Source organism: Pseudophryne corroboree, chromosome 7 (genome assembly GCF_028390025.1).
Source record: "Pseudophryne corroboree isolate aPseCor3 chromosome 7, aPseCor3.hap2, whole genome shotgun sequence".
NCBI lineage: Eukaryota > Metazoa > Chordata > Amphibia > Anura > Myobatrachidae > Pseudophryne > Pseudophryne corroboree.
This window is the reverse complement of record NC_086450.1, coordinates 442,848,183-442,862,190: the sequence shown is the minus strand read 5'-3', so window position 1 is coordinate 442,862,190 and position 14,008 is coordinate 442,848,183. Positions and strand designations below refer to the sequence as shown.

The window sequence follows — 14,008 nt, the reverse complement described above, 5'->3', positions numbered from 1 at the left end:
TATTATTTAATTCTCACTTGGAGTTCGCATAACACAGAAGGCGCTGGGTTCTACCATTTTGTACATTTTACCTATTTTGGACTTTTGAAATAGAGTCCATCCGAGAGGACCTCTCTAGCAGCCCCCCGAACAGGGGAAGTGTTCTTGGACTTTTTTAATTTAAAATTATATTAGTCTTGTTATCCAGGTAGCAGCGCTATTTGCACTATTGTTTTATATATATATATATATATATATATATATATATATATATATATATATATATATATATATATATATATATATATATATATATATATATATATATATATATATATATAATCGTTCCTAATGTTTACCCAGCAGGGTCATACATAAGGAGACCAGCACACCACCAAGTAGCAAAAAATGATAAAAACCTTTCCTATTTAAGCAGCATTATCTGGCCTTTTGAAAAAAATGTTATTGGTACTCATCAAAGTTCGCTGAAAATAGTCCATAATACATCATAACAGCCAGGATGGCTGCTTTGACACATCTGTCCTGTTGAATTATCCCTGTAATTATAACTGATGGAACGGGACTGACAATGAGGATTACTCCTGCAATTTACTTCTATGCCTAATGAAAGTACCTGAAGCACATCTCACATTCTGATTGGCTGGTCCACTACGTGTCACCTTTCAGAGTTATTCCATAAGGCCGCTGATCCCTCACGCGGTTTCTACCTCCGTGCGGTCCTTATGTGACAGTGGACTATGGGGGTCATTCCGAGTTGATCGCTCGCTAGCAGTTTCTAGCAGCCGTGCAAAGGCATTGTCGCCGCCCACCGGGGAGTGTATTTTCGCTTTGCAGAAGTGTGAAAGCCTGTGCAGGAGAGCGCCTGCAAAAACATTTTGCGCAAAACAAGACCAGCCCTGAACTTACTGTTCGTGTGCGTTGATTCTAACATTGGAGGGATGGCTTTTGACGTCACATACCCGCCCAGCGTTCGCCCAGCCACGCCTGCGTTTTCCCTGGCACGCCTGCGTTTTTCCAAACACTCCCAGAAAACGGTCAGTTGACACCCAGAAGCGCCCCCTTCCTGTCAATCTTCCTGCATTGTGCCGTGCGACTGAAAGCTTAACTAGAACCTGTGCAAAACCACAAAGGACTTTGTCCCCGTACGTCGCGCGTGCGCAGATTAGCCTTTTTTCCCCACTGATTGCTGCGCTGCGAACAACGGCAGCTAGCGATCAACTTGGAATGACCCCCTATGTGCTGCCACCCCCCTGTACTGTCAGCTGCTACTTATTGTGCACATTATATCTTCTCATGAAGAATTAATGATTGCAGTCGGCGGCACAGTATTCCCTCGTCCTAGCGGCACAGTATTCCCTGGTCCTGATAGGGATCACTGATTCTTGCACTCAGTCTGCTGTTTATGCAGCGGTTACTCAAAAAGTGGAAATGGCCAAGACATGACAAAACCGGGAATGTTCTTCCATTGTTGAGTTTGAAATGTTTTGATTGGCCGATTAACTGTGGTTTGAAATCTTTTTGACGTAGGGATCAATGGTCCCTAGCCTGCAGTGGCTCAGCAGTGTTTGGCCCACTTCTGTATGTAACGCAGAATGGGAATGCTCGTCTGAATCGTCTTTTTCTCCCCGCTCCAAGTATTGTTACTTATGAGGTCATTAGAGCCTTGGGCAGACTAGGAGACAGAGTCTGACGTGCAGTCTGCCGATGATGAAGCACATAGCTGCGAGAGACCCCAGGATCCTGCAGAGCCTGACGTAAGGTAGCACCCGCATGTCACTCCATTCCCTAGACTGTGGTTACCACAGCCAGGTGTGAGCCCTCTCCCTAATCTACAGCAGCCAGGTGTGGAATGTGAATGTCTGCCACCTTCACACCCTCATCATAAATGAAGATACATTAACCCCCTTCAGATTTACCAGCACCTGCATGGATGCAATCATGGTCATAGGCTCTGACTTAAGCTTCCAACAAAAATAAATCCTAACCGATCTGGTCTGCAAATCAATGATAACAGGGGGGGCTTAATATTGCCCGGTGGTGGTTTACCCCATTAGCAACTCTGTGCCAAATCTTGGGCAGAATAAATGGCCTCAAGATTCTGAAAATACTCTACCTGTTCAGATACCTACTGGTTTGTGGGCCCACTAACCTCAGGGTCCCCCTTCCCCCCCCAAGAACGTGTTCTGCGATCTCTTTGGCACTGCACTTCTCGAAGGACATCCAGATACATTTGCATCGCACAGGATTTTGTGGATCTTCTGGATCTCTCTGCTTATTAATATATTGCCGTTTAGATTACATAACCAATTGGCACTTACCTACTGATATGAATAGCTGGGTAGGTATAAGGAATCCCTACCTAGCACTGTTACACGTTAGGGTCCCTCTTCCAACCATGGGCCTAATTCAGATCTGATCGCAGCAGCAAATTTGTTAACAATTGGGCAAAACCAGGGGGGGGGGGTCATTCAGACCTGACCGCACGCTAGTTTTTTTTGCTGCGCTGCGATCAGGTCAAAACTGCGCATGCACCGCAATGCGCAGGCACATCATATGGGTACAAAGCGGATCATGGCTGTACGATGGATTTTACAAAGAATCTGTTCGCCCAGCCGATCGCAAGAAGATTGACAGGAAGAAGGCGTTTGTGGGTGTCAACTGACCGTTTTCTGGGAGTGTTTGGAAAAGCGCAGGCATGTCCAAGCGTTTGCAGGGCGGGTGTCTGACGTCAATTCCGGGACCGGACAGGCTGAAGTGATCGCAGCGGCTGAGTAAGTCCTGGGCTGCGCAGAGACTGCACAAAACTTTTTTGTACTGCTCGGCTGCACATGTGATCGCACACTTGCAAAGCTAAAATGCACTCTCCTATGGGCGGCGACTATCTGAACGCAGCGCTGCAAAATATAGCTAGCGAGCAATCGGGTCTGAATGACCCCCCCATGTGCAGTGCAGGAAGGGGCAGATATAACATGTGCAGAGAGAGTTAGATTTGGGTGTGGTGTGTTCAAACTGAAATCTAAATTGCATTGTAAAAATAAAGCCAGTATTTACCCTGCACAGAAACAATTTAACCCAGCCAAATCTAAAGGCCAGTACTGATGGGAGAGATGTGTGCTTAGCGATCGTAACACAGACTGCTCAGCACACATCTCTCCTCCCGCTCATCATAGCGCAATGTGTGCTGAGCAAGGGGGGCGGATGAGGGGGGGGCGGGGGGGGTCTGCTCATTGCAGACCAATCTAGCACCGGCGATAGCTATCACTGTGGGGGGTACACAAGGAGAGATCAGTGCTTAAGTTCTAAGCAATCTAGTCAGACTGCTTAGAATTTAAAGTACTGATCTCTCTGTGTGTACCTCCCTTAACTCTCTCTGCACATGTTACATCTGCCCCCCGCTGCACTGCACATGTTTTTGCCCATTAGCTAACAAGTTTGCTGCTGCGATCAGATCTGAATTAGGCCACAAATCCATTAGTCTATGCAACGATTGATGCCTGACGTAGTCAACCATGGTTTAGGGTAGGGGTGAACAAAATACGGCCCGCAAACCGATCCTGCCCGGCCCACTGCCTCCCACCAGCGAGTAATGACAAGCGGCCCGACCGGCTGAGCTGCTTGTTATTGCTCTGCACTGCAGTACCTCCTAGCTGCCGGCGGCGCCTCTCTCCACTGCTGCGTTGTAGCAGCCTCCTCCCGTCCACAGTGACAACGGCTGTGTTCAGCCGAAAAGGGGGCGGAGCTATGTGCCGATGGGGGCCGGGCTACACGGGACCTCAGGGGGCGGAGCTACACGGGACAAGAGGCAAACTGCTACAGATCCATCCTTCCTGCCACTGCCAGCCAGATCAGTAAGTAAATGGGAAAAGTGAAAGAAAGTGTGTGTGTGTGTGATAGTGTGTGTGTATGTGTATATTTGTGTGTGCGGGCAGTGGCGGCAGACTTTTTTTAGGTTGCGGGGAGAGAACTTTAGCTCTCGCTGTACCATCCCCTCCTGTGTTCTTTCACCATGTCACCCCTGTGTTCTGTCACGTGTCACCCCCCCATGTTCTGTCACCGTGTCATCCCCGTGTTCTGTCAGTGTCCCCCCCCCCGTGTTCTGTCACTGTCCCCCCCCGTGTTCTGTCACTATCACCCCCCCCGTGTTCTGTCACTGTGTCACCCCCCCCCATGTTATGTCACTGCTTCGCCCCCGCCGTGTTCTGTCACTGTCAACCCCAACGTGTTCTGTCACCGTGTCGCCCAGAGGCATCACCGGGTGTGGTGACACCCGGAGCGCACGCTGTACTATTACACCCCCCATCCCCGCTCGGGCCGCGTGGCGCCCAAAAAGTGGGTGTGACCTAATTTAGAAGGGGCGTGGCCTGGTGGGTCTTTTCTCTTTCGCTCTGGGGGCATGTCCAGCTTCCCCAAAGATGCTGGCTGACCCCGGAGACTGGACTGTGTGTGTGCCGGCTCTTATCTGTGACAAGAGCCGAGTGCTGCAGGAGATTATCTCCTCCATTATCCCTCCATTGGTTACCGGTTTTCTACCGTGTCAAATATAAAATACTTTTACTTACATACAAGGCTATTAACCAAACTGCACCATCATACATCTCCTCACTCATCTCAAAATATCTCCCTACCAGACCTCTCCGCTCTGCACAAGATCTGCGTCTCTCATCCACATGTATTACCTGTTCCCACTCAAAATTACAGGACTTTACCCGGGCTTCACCCACTCTGTGGAATGCACTCCCACGCACAATAAGACTCTCCTCTAGTCTCCAAACCTTTAAATGTTCCCTGAAAACTTATCTCTTCAAACAAGCCTACGAAATTTCAGACCCAGACACATAACCTTCACAGCTTCCCTATCAAGTTACATCCCCTCTGTACAGTCCACATAAACTCACATTTTGTCTTCCAACATTGCTGGGTTATCATATCACATACAACCCATTAAGAACCTAGCAACCTGGGGAACCATTATGTGACAGGTAGCATCTATCCTTGTGTATCAATGCCTATTTCCCTATAGATTGTAAGCTTGCGAGCAGGGCCTTCCTACCTCTGTCTGTCTTTGCCCAGTTTTGTTCTATAATTGTTGTTCTAATTGTAAAGCGCAACGGAATATGCTGCGTTATATAAGAAACTGCTAATAAATAATAAAATAAATTATCTCACTGCAGCACTCGGCTCCTGTCACAGCAGAAGAGCTGGCACTTTGGTGTCACCCCGTCCAAAGGGGACACCCGAGTGCCGGTCACACCCCCCGCACCCGCCTTCTGACACCACTGGTGTCACCCCCCATGTTCTGTCACTGTGTCACCCCCCCAGTGTTCTGTCACTGTGTCACCTCCACCATGTTCTGTCACCGTGTCACACCCCCCGTGTTCTGTCACCGTGTCACACCTTTCCCAAGGGGCTATAAGACACTGGATAATTTGCTTGCTGCGCAATGATTATCCTAAATAAAATGTTAATGTGTAAAAGGGGGCTCTACCTGCCGTAATGTGTGTAAAAGGGGGCTCTACCTGCCGTAATGTGTGTAAAAGGGGGCTCTACCTGCCGTAATGTGTAAAAGGGGGCTCTACCTGCTGTAATGTGTGTAAAAGGGGCTCTACCTGGTGTAATGTGTGTAAGTGGCGCTACTGTGTGGGTGTGGCGCAATTTGAATAATGGAGACTATTGTGCAGCCTTATATGAAACTGTATTATTTGTTGCCCACACCCCTTCCACATGAAGCCACGTCCCTATATTTTTGGCAAGTGGGGGGAGCTGCTATTTTGTTTGTGGCCCTCGGATACTGACAGGAAATGTGAAGTGGCCCCTCAGCTGAAATAATTGCCCACCCCTGGTTTAGGGCCCTCATATGGGATGGGATGACCAGTTGCTGACAAAGTATCTATGAATGTTGTTTAATATTAGAGAATAAAGGGCAGATGTGTGAAAGTGCGCTGTGGTTCCCGCTGACCACAGCGCACCTTAAGGCAGCATTTAGCGCTGCATCCATATGTATGACCGGCGTGTTAGCGCCGTATGCCCTGGCCGCCGTGCGCCCCCGCCACTTACCACTTCTCCGCAGTACTGGACGGGAGACGAAGAGCAGAGGCAATGTATGATTGCCTCTGCTGTCACTTTTCGTCTCTTGTGGACGCCGGGTGTAACGCCTCCCCCAGGCAGGCGATGAGTGCCAAATGTGCACTCGCTGAGTTTTTTTTTTCTTTTTTTCAACAAACTTTACTGTTCGTGGCCAGTAATCTGCTGGTCCACAAACATCACCGCGCGTGCGCCGGGGGCTTCCTGCGGCGCAGACAGGAAGCAGGAGAGAAGTGTGCATGCGCACAGACTGCGGCGCTGAACCCGGCCGAGCCGATGTGGGAGGTGCGCTGCCGCGGGACAGGTAGGATAACGCCCTCCCACATCGGCGGGGGCCTAAATCATACATTGTGGCGGCGGCTGCGGGCGTATCACCATGATAATGTGGTGATACGCCTCTGGACACAACGTCCGTTAGGAAGTTTTTTCATACATCACCCCCATTGTTCTCCACATGCGGTGCACGGCTCCGGCGTTAGTAGCCATGATTAAGCCATCTGTTACCCCTACACCTAAACGGATGTGTGGAACTTGTGGGTTACCCCCTAGCTGTGGTGTTATCTAGTAGCTGCCGCCTTTTCTATGCTCTCATTATTAAATTGGGAACATGCCCAGTGCCAGACCCTAAGGTGGTAGTGTTGTTTGGGCAGCCTGGAACTCGCTTCCCAAATCCTACTAGCTGCCAGAGGGAGCCTGAGCCAGGAATAAGGAGAGTGACATCACGGTGAGTGAGAAGCGATAGCGTCAGCTTACTGATACGTACACACTCCGATTCTCAAAGTCTGGGTAATTCAGCTTATTAAAGTATTATGATGGATTAACTCTTCATGGCCTTTTCCCTATGTTCAACTTGTCTTCTCATCACACAAAGCGGAGAGCCGACTGCTGAAGCTACGGGCCTTTTTATAACAGTACCCCCTCCCCCGTGTCCACGACACTAACGCAATCATTTACCAGTTTCCCAAACTCTGCCATTACAGTCCAGGGGGGTCATTCCGACCCGATCGCCCGCTGCAGTGTATCACAGCGCAGTGATCGGGTCGGAACTGCGCATGGCAGGCATCGCTGCCTAGCGATTGCCCCTGAGACAGAGGCGGTCGCTGGGCGGGAGGGGGCTGGACGGCGCGTTAAGCCGCTGTTTAGGGGGGGCGGTCCGGCCAACGCAGCCGGACCGTTGGGGGGGGGGGCGGTCTGTGGTGGCTGCGTGACGTCACATGCAGCTGCTGCGGGCTGGGGAGCGATGAGTAGCTCCCGGCCAGCACGCTAAAGTTGCGCTGGTCGGGAGCTGCTCTTGCTGTCCGATGCCTTTGCACTTCTGCGGGGCGGGGGGGGGGGGGGGGGGGAGGGGACGACAATCAACTCGGAATGACCCCCCAGGTCTTAAGGATATTCGTGCATGAGCTCTGGTGCCTTAAATAGTACATGAGTCAATTTGATTTAACCATCTCAGCTCAAGCACAGATATCCATAAAACCTGGACTGTTATGTCAGCGTTTACGGAACTCTGCAATATGCAATTATCAGGCCGGTCAGCCGATTACTATATGATCGGCTGATAAATGTATAGTGTGTACACATACAAGCACAGATTATTGTTTCAAAACCGCTTGCAACGGACCATTGGATGATTCCATCCCTCTTACAAGGCTTGCTAAACGTTGTGTTGCGATATTGTGCACATCTATGCTATGTGTACAGGGATATGGTACAGGCTGAAGTGATAGCAGCGGCTGAGTAAGTCCTGTATCAGATCTTTAGGACAGATAATAGTGAAAATCGTAAGGAACATTTATATAGTGTATCCGTCCAACGGTGACTGAGTGATCTTAAGACGCAGCTCGGAACACTACTGCAGCAAGAGGCGTCTGCTTGTAATAGACCCCTCCTGCTGCGTCACCATACAGCACTATCCCTGCTGCTTCCAAGGTAGCAACGGTGGTAGCAACTCCAACCACATGTGAATCAGGCCCAATAGTAGATCTTTCCTTACAAACACTCTCCGTCAGTGCATTTTATTCCCTAGCACAAACATTCCAGGACGGGGTGTATAGTCTGGGGCTCACTTCCCGTTTATTCCTATGCCATTGCTGAGAAACAGGGACTATCCCGCCTGACGCTGCGGCTATGACCGGTCACTTAGCAACCTCTAGCCTAGCGCAGACAGACGCACTCTGACAGTGAAACATGTATTGTTACCAAGTTGGACTCATCGTGTACAAATGCCTGTGTGGTTAATCTGTCACGTGGCCGCATCTAAACATTCATACACCCAGTGTGTACACACAAATTACATGGCTGCTCAGCGAGACGGATTGTTATGAATGCAGCAAGCGTCCTTTCCTTCCTTCCTCCCTGCAGACAAAGTGTATACTTTGTGGATACTTGTGGAGATAATTGGTTATTTGGGTTTTACATTTCACGATGACCGCAAAAATGTACACAAAGTGCTTCCTAACATTTCCACCATCCAAAGACAATAAAAAAAATGTAAATTAAAAAAAAAAGTACATAAAAACAATAAATAAGACCAACTTAAAAATTAATAAATAAACAATAAAAAAGTAAGGTTCTGAAAACGCACACACCTGCAATAGAGGAAACACACCTCCCGAGGCTTCCAGATACTGGGGGGAGATATATCAAGCCTTGGAGAGAAATTACCAACCAATCAGCTCCTAACGTTTTACAGGCTGTCTCCCCCATCACACCCGCACTGGCCAGTTACACCCTTTCAGCTACAAGCGGATGTGCAACTACTTGTGCACACTCGGTTGCGGGGCATGCACAGTGCAAAGACACGCTAGGTACGGTTTCTACACAGGTGTGCGTTCAACTCATTATTACACCCCGTTTATCTGAAAGCGCTGTAACTGCCTTGTGTCAGCTCCAACTGTGACGTCACACTACGGAGACAGGGTTACAAGCAACAAGGATGAAAAACACTGCGTCCTAAGGATGCTCTCAGTGTCTCTATTGGCTGCCCACATGGAGCGTCCTTTGAACGGTGCGGGCAGTACTGCAGCAGTTCTACTGACTGCACGGTGCCACTCCTGGCAAACTGCAAGCCAAATGCAGGGGTTGTGGGGCAGTAACTGTGCAACCCCCCCCCCCACCCACACACACCACCAGAACCACTGAATACTCCTAGTTGCTGCCTTGATATTTAAAGTACAACTCCACTGCATATAGGTTTATTCAGAAGGACTGTAGAAGGATTATGGATTATGTGAAAGCTGAAGAAGAAAACTGAGAGATGGAGACTAGTTCTTTTACAAGCTCCAAAATCTCCCCAACCCACATTCCACGAATAGCAGCCAGGCAGGAGCAGAGCAAGTCCCGTCTCTGAGCTGTGTAATCTGGTTGTGCTGGCCAGACGTAATGCCATGTCAGCCACTCGGTGCAGGGCATGGCTGTGTGCTATAGGATTGTAATGGTTTTATATGCAGATCCAAGACGATGAATCACTGCGCAGTTATATGTGACAAGTAACATCACTTTACAAGATCGCATTCCTGGCAGAGATAAGGGGAGCGTGGCGGGAGAAAGTTCACAGTGGATCTCAGCGATATGAAAGTCCAAAACAGGCGGATATTCAGACATACCGAACATGGAGATCAGTACTAAACATAACCGACACCAAGAGCCGGCTAAAGTCTGGCTGCACCTAACAGGAATGGGTCACATGTAGAGGTGCCAGTGGGAGCACTGAAGCAGACCCATTGCTGCAAAGGCTTCAGGTTCATTGCCAAACATACTGCATGCAGAATAACTTATGCGCAGCGTCTGAGGAAGTGATTGCTGACTGGGTTATTGATCCCTGCAATTGGCTACTACAGCCACAACGCGTGCCCAGTACAGTAATTAGAAGCGTGATCACACTCCCTGTATAAACCACACGCTCCATCAGTTGGGCACAGGAGCGGGTACAGCGCACCAGACATGCAGAGAGAGCGCGGTCTTACTACACAGCGACCGACGTGGGGGACATCCTGTCTGTAAAAGGAGAACACCGCCAAACACAACGCACAGATGCAACACACAGATACACTACAACACACAGATGCAACACACAGATACACTGCAACACGGCTTATTTTGTAACGGTCTACTTAGGTTTTTCATAAGACTGAGATGTTAACAGATGCACTTCTGGACTTCGCTGATGTTTTCTAGAATTCTACATTATCCTCAGAGTCATTGAGAATTAGACTAGGTGACATGATAGCAGCCACTGAGGACTAGACTAGGTGACATGATAGCCACTGAGGACTAGACCAGGTGACATGACAGCCACTGAGAACTAGACTAGGTGACATGATAGCCACTGAGGACTAAACAAGGTGAGGACTAGACTAGGTGACATGATAGCAGCCACTGAGGACTAGACTAGGTGACATGATAGCCACTGAGGACTAGACTAGGTGACATATGATAGCAGCTACTGAGGACTAGACTAGGTGACATATTATAGCAGCTACTGAGGACTAGACTAGGTGACATCATAGCCACTGAGGACTAGACTAGGTGACATATGATAGCAGCTACTGAGGACTAGACTAGGTGACATGATAGCCACTGAGGACTAGACTAGGTGACATGATAGCCACTGAGGACTAGACTAGGTGACATCATAGCCACTGAGGACTAGACTAGGTGACATATGATAGCAGCTACTGAGGACTAGACCAGGTGACATATTATAGCAGCTACTGAGGACTAGACTAGGTGACATCATAGCCACTGAGGACTAGACTAGGTGACATATGATAGCAGCTACTGAGGACTAGACCAGGTGACATAATAGCCACTGAGGACTTGACTAGGTGACATGATAACCACCAAGCACTAGACTAGGTGACATATTGGGCAGTACGGATGGTGTAATGGTTAGCATTACTGCCTCACAGCACTGAGGTCATGGGTTCGATTCCCACCATGGCCCTGTGTGGTGTTTGTATATTCTCCCCGTACATGCGTGGGTTTCCTCCCACAATCCAAAAATATACTGGTAGGTCAATTGTATCCCAACAAAATTAACCCTAGCGTGAATGTGTGTACGTGTACATGTGGTAGAGAATATAGATCGTAAGCTCCTCCGGAGCAGGGATCACTGTGAATGCCAAATATTCTCTGTAAAGCGCTGCGGAATATGTGTGCACTATATAAATAAATAAGATAGCCCCCTCGGACTAGACTAGGTGACATACAATAGCCACCGAGGACTAGCTAGGTGACATATGGCTATAAACTTTAACAGGCATCAGCTACACCCCCATCCCCCCCCCCTCCACACACACCATTTCTCCACGATAAAAGGTCAATTGAATTTTCCCATTAACACTCGACAATTAGGACTCTTAAAAATGCTCCCTCGAAAAAGAAAATTAAAATAATTTAGATTGTAAGCTTATATGGTCGAGAAGTCCTATTTGTCATGTTTTAGCGCACAACATGTGATTCATTTGCAGCTTACCCTATGGAATATGTCGCACTTTTGTATACTTTTTTTTTTTTTTTTATATAAATACACCCCCCTCCCCAAAGCTAACGTTGCTCCGGGCACAGATTCCGCCCTATTATGCAGCACAGAATATGCAGTAAACACATATTTTAAGACATTTTCACATTCCTGTAATAACTGGTAATCCTGTATTACCGCAGCGTGTAAATGTACAAAGACGTATTACACAATACTTAGTCATTGCCCTGTGTAACACTGAGCACACTGTTATTTTCTCAGCTCCCGGTATCAGGACTGGGTACGGGATTGGGAATGTCATGCCAAGCGGTGAAAGGTCGCAACGTGGGGGCAGCGCGTGCCCTGTGCCCAGTCACTGCTTGCATCACCTGCACAAACACAGAGACTGCCGGCGTTCTGTTTTCGCTTCCTCTGAGTCATGTGCTGAGGTCACGGACCCTGCCTTAACACGTCAAGGGGTCTAGAGCCAGCATGCCAACATGGGAGAGGATTGCATAATTCTGCTCATGTTTTTCGAATGAGTCTGTTGATCAAAATACAAAACGTGCCGCACAACGGTTACACTTCCGAGGGGGCGGCAGATAATGGAGACAATGGCTCTGAGTCAGGCATGTCCGCAAATGCATTCGCAGCTGCGAATTTGTACGCAGCGGCTATGCAAAAATATGCTAATGTTGCAGCCGCCAGGACGTTGTATTGAAGCTCCCAGGGCTATTCAATATAGCACCCTGTGACACCCGAGGGGATTTATTCTCGCACCCCCGGAGGGGTGCGAGCAGAAATTTGACAACAGTGCCAGCGCGATGCTGATTTCTGCCCTTGGCACTGCAGAAACAGCGTCGCATTGGACATTTAAGTCGGAGAATGCCTGTTCTCCCGACAAAACACCCTGTTTAGTCCCGGAGAACAGGCATTTCAGACTTACCACTGCGCTGTATTGAATAGCCTCGAGAGCTAATTCGCTGCGCTATTCAACCGTCATCGAACTGAATCGTGCCCATAGGCCGTGGTAGCTTATGACCGCTGGAAGTAAGATGCCTGAGCCATTGTAACTGCATAAGGGGTCCCAGTCGCAAACTGTAACACGCCAAGAAACGATCATTACACTACTGTGTTTTTGTCGCCGCTCCCCCCTTACTTACCACAAACGGTCGATCACTTTGCAAATAAATACTCCCATTGACCACCGTTTAAAGGCCGTCCTTTGAGGACTCATTTTTCAGCCCCAGATGGCCCATGAATTTGGTCCACTCCAACGTGTGACAGGTAAAGAGCCACATTTTCAAAAAGGTCTTCAGATTATTCGCCGAATTCCAGATTTAGTTTAAACGTTCTTAGCGCTAACCGAACCATTCCGATGGATCAGCATCATAGCTCAATTTATACGAGGCTGAAGTTAGCTTCTTATTCGGCCAGCTTCTTATTCACTTCTTATTCAAGCTCCAGCTTCTTATTCACTTCTTATTCGAACTCCAGCTTCTTATTCAGATCATTCAGTTTCGCAAGGGTTAATAAGTCTTCTGTCACAAATTTGACACCTGAAATCAACAGAGTAGGGTCCCTTGCATGTGACCCACTTGTATTTTGCCTGGCCCAACACTGTTTTGGGCATGAAATACACTGGCAAAGTGGGCACACACACCATATTTTACCATTTTGAATAAGTAGCTTTAGTTTTGCAAGGGTTAACCAGTCTTGGGCCACAAATCTGACAGCTGAAATCAACAGAGGGTGGTCACTTACATGTGACGCAGTTGTATTTTGCTTGGCCCAACGCTGTTTTGGGCATGAAATACACTGGCAAAGTGGGCACACACACCATATTTTGCCATTTTGAATAAGTAGCTGTAGTTTAGCAAGGGTTAACTAGTCTTGGGCCACAAATTTGACCCCCATAAACAACAGAGGGTGGTCACTTACATATGACGCAGTTGTATTTTGCCTGGCCCAACGCTGTTTTGAGCATGAAATATACTGGCAAAGTGGGCACACACCATATTTTACCATTTTGAATAAGTAGCTGTAGTTTTGCAAGGGTTAACCAGTCTTGGGCCACAAATTTGACACCTGAAATCAACAGAGGGTGGTCAGTTACATATGACCCACTTGTATTTTGCTTGGCCCAATGCGGTTTTGGGCATGAAATACACTGGCAAAGTGGGCACAAACACCATTTTATAAATTGCCATTTTGAATAAGTAGCTGTAGTTTTGCAAGGGTTAATTAGTCTTGGGCCACAAATTTGACACCTGAAATCAACAAAGCGTAGTCACTTACATATGACCCACTTGTATTTTGCTTGGCCCAACGCTGTTTTGGGCATGAAATACACTGGCATAGTGGGCACACACACCATATTTTCCATTTTGAATAAGTAGCTGTAGTTTTGCAAGGGTTAACCAGTCTTGGGCCACAAATTTGACACCTGAAATCAACAGAGGGTGGTCA

The 14,008-nt window shown here is 48.2% G+C and overlaps 2 protein-coding genes across 2 annotated transcripts in view; one reads left to right on the top strand and one right to left on the bottom strand.

Annotated features, from left to right (window-relative positions):
- FAM83G (family with sequence similarity 83 member G) overlaps positions 1-14,008 on the bottom strand; it is an 81,693-nt gene that overhangs the window by 52,144 nt on the left and 15,541 nt on the right. The gene's annotated exons all lie outside the window — the stretch shown is intronic.
- Positions 3,788-14,008, top strand: part of SLC5A10 (solute carrier family 5 member 10) — a 167,014-nt gene continuing 156,793 nt past the window's right edge. The window contains exon 1 of the mRNA XM_063934937.1: positions 3,788-3,848. The gene's annotated coding sequence lies outside the window, so the exon portion shown is untranslated. The remainder of the gene's footprint in view (positions 3,849-14,008) is intronic.